This window comes from Cebus imitator, unplaced genomic scaffold (genome assembly GCF_001604975.1).
Source record: "Cebus imitator isolate Cc_AM_T3 unplaced genomic scaffold, Cebus_imitator-1.0 Scaffold262, whole genome shotgun sequence".
NCBI classification, from domain to species: domain Eukaryota; kingdom Metazoa; phylum Chordata; class Mammalia; order Primates; family Cebidae; genus Cebus; species Cebus imitator.
Genome location: NW_016107577.1, coordinates 1,469,581 through 1,476,412, shown reverse-complemented (window position 1 = coordinate 1,476,412; position 6,832 = coordinate 1,469,581).

Genomic DNA, 6,832 nt, shown 5'->3' with positions numbered 1-6,832 from the left:
AGAGTGATGGCACTGGTGTTATGGGTCGAATTGTGTGCCCCCAAATTCATGTATTGAACTCCTAACCCCCTGTGCCCCAGAATGTGACATTATTTGGAAATAGCATCATTGCAAATGTAGTTAATATGACGTCATACTACAGTAGAGTGGGCCCCTAATCCAATGTTATTAGTATTGTTATAAAAAAAGGGTATATTTTGTGGCCAGGTTCATGCACATGGCAGATCCTGGGACTTCTCAGCCTTTATAATTGCATGAGCCAATTCCCATAATAAATCTCCTCTTCATCCTATCAGTTGTTTCTCTGGAGAACTTCTCAACTAATACAGTGGACTTTGAGAAAAAGAACAAACAATCTCAGCTCCTGCTTGGCAATTCCAGTTTTAATTACTTTGTGGCCTGGCTGTACTTCAGAGTCCAGACATTTTAATATTATCTGTTGTATTCTTAATAAATCTCCCTTTTCTGAGCTAGTTTGAATCAGATTTTATGCCTTGCTACCCCTGCTCTTTAATTAAGACAATGTACATACGACCTCTTAAAGTTAGAACAGAAATGACAAATGGATTTCATCTCAAATGACTACTCTGATCTATTGACATGGCTGTGTAGAGGGCTGGATTGAAAAACATTATGGTATTACTTTCAAATTCAATGACGAAGAGTGCTTGACTAGCACTATTTGTTATGAAGGTGGGAGCAGAGAGTGAGCAGTGGCAACTGGTAACATATGTGCCATGTATTTGCCATCACTGCCATTGAGGATGCAATTCAGGTAAGTATATATCTTCCTTTAAAAAATGCTAGAGGTCACCGTGTGACTACATTATGGAAATACGAGGTACACATAAAGATCCCAAATATACACAATCTCATAACCCCATAATCACAGCAGTTTGCTTAACTTTTGTCTGTTTCTTTTTCTTTTTCTTTTTTTTTTTTTTTTGAGGCCAGGTTTTACTCTGTTGCCCAGACTGGAGTGCAGTGGTGCAATCTCCACTAACAGCAACCTCTGCCTCCTGGGTTCAAGCGATTCTCCTGCCTCAGCCTCCCGAGTAGTTGGGACTACAGGCATGAGCCACTACCACCCAGCTAATTTTTGTATTTTTAGTAGAGGCAGGGTTTCACCATGTTGGCCAGGCTGGCCTTCAACTCTTGACCTCAAATGATCCGCCAGCCTCGGCCTCCCAAAGTGCTGGGATTACAGGTGTGAGCCACCTGGCCAACTTTTGCCTGTTTCTAAACATTCTTAAACTTATGCAATCCTTAGATCACCAATAGAAATGACCATGAATCCATTTTCCTGGAAGGTTTTATTTGGACTTTTTTTTTTTCTTAGATAGGGCAGGGATTCCACAGGTATTACAAATATGCACACTACCTGGGAAGCACATCCCTAAAGAGGATGAATCAGGGCATGATCAAGAGTCCTGTACTTTAGGGCCAGGTGCAGTGGCTCATGCCTGTAATCCCAGCACTTTGGGAACTCCAGGTGTGAGGATCTCTTGAGGTCAGGAATTCAAGACCAGCATGGCCAACATGGCAAAACACTATCTCTACTAAAAATATTAAAAAAATGTAGACAGGCATGGTGGCATGCTCTTGTAGTCCCAGCTGCTTGGGAGGCTAAGGCAGGAGAATTGCTTGAACTCAGGAGGCAGAGGTTACAGTGAGCCAAGATTGCACCACTACACTCCAGTCTGGACTACAGAGCAAGACTCCATCTCAAAAAATAAAAAAATAAAGAGTCCTGAACACTAGATTGCTGGTGAACTGAGAAATAACTCAAGTAGGCAGCCCCAAAGAGATAAGAAACCCAATGATCCAGTGCTTAAAGAGAAAAAGAAAACTGTTGCCTGATGAACGTACATACACTTGGTCCTTAAACTATTCCACTCTTTCGTGACCTATTTCTTTAAGCTTAATTTCATTTGGATAGCAATATTGGGATGGGAAGGTGAATTGGTCTGCAAGAGATTAATAGTAATTAGGCCTAGCTAAAACTTCCTGTGGATACCTGGGGTTCATTAGAAGCATGCCTGCTCTATGGTAAAATACAACAGTCATTAAGGATAGAAGATTGCTCAGCAATCAAGGAATGACAGTTACCAGAGAAATAGCCTACTTACTAATTATGACTTATAGCTGAGCAGGAGTTCAGACATTACCAATCATAGTCTTAGGAGTGTTCTGTAGGAGAGAGGCTAATTAACTTGTTAAGAATGACAAGACCATTGCACCTTTAAAGTCCTACATTCTATCCGGTTGCCTGGGTGACTGTGGGCTATCTATATGTATTTATGTACACACACAGTCAAGAAAGTAGCTTTACTCTGAATTTTAATTAAATGTTCAGTGTAAGTACTTATTTGATGCATTTCTTTTATTGTTGGTGTTCTGTGTTCCCCCTAGCATTGATTAGGAAGATTCTCTTAAACCACCGGTACAGTAGTCCAGTGGGGGGCGGGTGGAGTAAGAAGGTGTTGAAAATTGAAAGGTGAGCCCATTGGAGCAGAGACCTTGCCACAAATATAAAACAGAAGGTATTACATAGAATACTTGGCAGTCACTTACAAGTTGTCATTCAAGAGGCAGTAGGTGAATGAATACACTCAAAAACTTACCTATTGATACTTAAGGTCTCATCATCATAGACCCAGCATTGCTTATTCCCTGTGGTTCTTATAAACATTTGCACACTTTTAGAAGTACTCAAATTCTTAAATTGAAGAGGTTTATCAGATCTCATTCCTCAACTCATAAGGGTGGAAGGGATTGCAGAAGAGCCCTGTACACTTGAGGCAGGGGCTAGAAAAATGCAGTGATGATAAAAGGAGTTTGAGAAGGACTAGTAGATACCTATTGTGATGGCTGCCTTGCTTACCTCTATTTCCTGTTTTGATGGGAGCTCTCTTTTTTAGAAGAATTTCCTGGTTTGCTGATGAAGTCTAGTAGAGATGGAATGTCTACCCAGGTATGATGACACAGCTGCCAGTCACAAACTGAGTGTTATCTGATCTGGCTGGCCATACAGTCTGGTATGCTCAGTGGTATTTCATCATCTTGTGGAAGGTATATATGCGGGACAGGGCCTGAAGAAATAAGTTAGTTTCTTTTTTTTCTTTCTTTATTTTTTTGAGATGGAGTTTTGCTCTATCATCCAGGCTGGGGTGCAGTGGCATGATCTTAGATCACTGCAACCTCCACCCACCAGGTTCAAGGGATTCTTTGCCTCAGCCTCCCAAGTAGCTGGTATTACAGGCACCTGCCACCATGCCCGACTAATTTTTGTACTTTTAGTAGAGACAGGGTTTCACCATGTTGGCCAGGCTGGTCTCGAACTCCTGACCTCAGGTGATCTGCCCACCTCGACCTCCCAAAGTGCTGGGATTACATGTGTGAACCACTGTACCTGACTGAAATAAGTTAGTTTCATAAGCAAGTGGTTCAGGCTCCCATGGCACTTCCTCCTGCCATATTGCTGCCCCTCCCTCAATCCATACCTGTGGCCTTATGGTGAGTTACCTATGATCAAATGACTGAAGAAAAAAAAATACATGAGTCTGGTTTACACACAACTTTGCACAGTTAAGGTGGTGCCAGCTGAAATGGGCAGACTGCACCCACCATGGAATGCCCATAAAAGACAATGGAAGAGACAAATTTTCCCATGTGGACAGAACTTTCGAGTAGCATATCTAGTTGCTTAGAGAGATGACCTGAGGTACAGATCTACTCTGATTCACAGGCAGTAGCCAAAGAGTTGGCCAGGAATTTAGAACGTTTCTAACAGCAATCTAAATATTGCTACTTGGAAACCTAAAATTATATCCACTTTGAAATGGCATGTAAAATTCATAAAATTTTAATCAGAAGCAATTTCATGTCATCTAATTCCCTCATTTTCACATGGGAAAATAGGGTCCAGAAAGTGTAAGTGATTTGTCCAGGAAAAACTCTACACAGGTAGAACTGACATCTCCTGGATCTCAGTTCAGGGCTCTCTCCTTAACAGCACATAGATAATCATTCACTTATTGTCAGTATTCCCTAGTGCTTGTTCTGTTTTGTGTATGTTGGTGTATTTTTGGTGTATGTTGGTGTATTTTCAGTGTATGTTGGTGTAATTTGTGCACAGTTATAGCCTGTGACAAGAAGTAACTGGAACCAAAATGGCAAACTCTTTTTAAAGTAAGGCAGGCTAAATTCTTGCTGAAGAGTGCCAAATGGAATTGCAAATGCTAGAAATTGAGCCAGTAAGAACTATACGGCTTAAAAATAAAACAGATACCAACAGAGATATTAATTAATTCAAGGTTGGATTTGATTGTTAAGGCGAGTTTGCATGTCTATCACTGCTGGGAAGAGAGCCATTTTTAATGGATTTTGATGGCATCCTGCCTGAGTCTTAGTACCTAAATGTTGGCCTGGGTGAGATAAAATTTGAATTAATTGATCAGGAAGACTGGAGGATGGTACAATCTGCTATTATTTTAAAACAGTAGAAAGTGGCTGAAGTGGGCCTGTGGAGTATCCAAAAGGTTTGTTAATTTTCAGCTCTGAACCTCAAACTGTATTCTTTGATTCCTTCTGAAACCCCATCCCCTTTTCCAATTGCCCATTCTCATAAAAACACAGCTTTGCTCAAAAGGTAAAGACCACATAGTCCCATGCATTTTCTTCACCTAAGACCACTTGATTTGCTTTTTCTTCTCTCAGCCTTCATCATCTTAAAGAAGAACACTCCCTGCTCCTCTCTCGATTCTGAGCCTTGTGCGCTCTAGTTCACCCCTTTCTACCTCATTTCACTCCAGTTTCCTCAATTATCTTCTTTAGCTTCTCCTTTCTACAGAATTTTTCCTTTTCTGCATTTAAACACGTGTAGATCTCCTCAGGTTCGGAAAAGAAAAGTTGCTTAACCCTCCTGACAGCCCTCCTACACTATTGTACAACCTTTTTTTATTCCTTCCACCATCAAGCTTTGCAAATGAACAGTTTATACCTATAAACTCCTGCAATCTTGCTTTCAGCCCAGCTAACACCGAAACTGTACTTTTAAAGCTCATGCAGAATTTCTGAAGCATTAAATGAAATAGCTTGTTACAATTCTGATTTCTCTTGACCAGGAATAGATTTTTGAGGTTTACAGCATATTATACTAAGCTATAACACCACATTTTCCACGCATGCTGGACATTTTTTATTTGAATACCCTGTTGTTACTTCAACATAGTTAAAAATGAACTGATAATTTTCTCCACTGAGGTTCCCCTGAGTGATTTTCCTATGTATGACAGACAGTAAGCTCCATGAGAGCAGGAATCATATCATCTTTCTCACATTCATTGCTATATTTCCACCAAATTACCTGGATGTAGTCAATAGTCATCATTTTCCCAGTATGTAAGTCTTAATTCCTTAGAGTTATTTTGGATTCATCCCTCTCCTTTGTTCTATAAATTATTTCAGTGATTAAATCTTGTCAATTATGCTTCAAAACATAGTGGCTAAGAGTATGGATTTGTTGTCAGATGGATCTCTTTGTCTCTTTGCTCTGCCACTTTCTTTTTTTTGAGACAGAGTCTCTCTCTGTCACCCTGGCTACAGTGCAGTGGTGTGATCTCGGCTCAGTGCAACTTCTACCTTGTGGGTTCAAGGAATTCTCCTGCCTCAGCCTCCCAAGTAGCTGGGATTACAGGGTCATACTACCACACCCAGCTAATTTTTGTATTTTTAGGAGAGATGGGGTTTCACCACATTGGCCAGGCTGGTCTTGAACTCCTGACCTCAGGTGATCTGCCAGCTTTAGCCTCCCAAAGTGCTGGGATTAAAGACATGAGCCACCATGCCAGGGACTTTGCTTTGCTAATTCCTAGCTGTGACTTTGAGCACAACTTTGAGTTTTGTTCCATTACCACTCAGTTTCTTTACCTTTAAAATGGAAGATAATAGTAGTACTTGCCTTATTTGGTTAGTAAGTAAACGAGTGATATAGTGTGTACAAAGTGATTAGCAGAGTGTCTGGCACATAGCAAGTACTCAATAAATGATAGCTATTAAAATTACCTTTGACTACTTCCCAGTGGGGACTCTCTCTTCCCTAGGGAGATCTACTTAGTATTTTCTATTTCATGTCTTTGCTGTTTCTCTTAACTGAGATATTCTCTTTCCCTTCTGCCCATTTAAAATGCCATTTATTCTCGTTTATTAATTTTTATTTATTGAAAGTAATCTGTATTCTTAGTAAAAAGTTAAATAGTTTTTTGGTTTTTTTTGTTGAGATGGAGTCTCTCTCCATCACCCAGTGTGCAGTACAGGGACACGATCTTGGCTCACTGCAACCTCTGCCTCCCAGATTCTAGCTATTCTTCAGCCTCACCCTCCTGAGTGGCTGGGATTATAGGCATGTACCACCGTATCAGCTAATTTTTGCAATGTTAGTAGAGACATGGTTTCACCATGTTGGCCAGGCTGATCTTGAACTCTGGACCTCAGGTGATCCACCTGCCTTGGCATCCCAAAGTGCTGGGAGTTAAATAGATTTAAATGACTTACAAAGAAAAAGAGTATGTGGCCAGGAGAGGTGGCTCACATCTGTAATCTCAGCATTTTGACAGGCCCAGGTCAGCAGATCACTTGAGGCCAGGAGTTTGAGACCAGCCTGGCCAACATGGAGAAACCCCGTCACTACTGAAAATACAAAAAAACTTAGCTTGAACCCGGGAGGTGGAGGTTGCAGTGAGCTGAGATCCTGCCACTGCACTCCAGCCTGGGCCATAGTGAGACTCCATCAGAAAGAAAAAGGAAAGAAGGAAGGAAGGAAGGAAGGAAG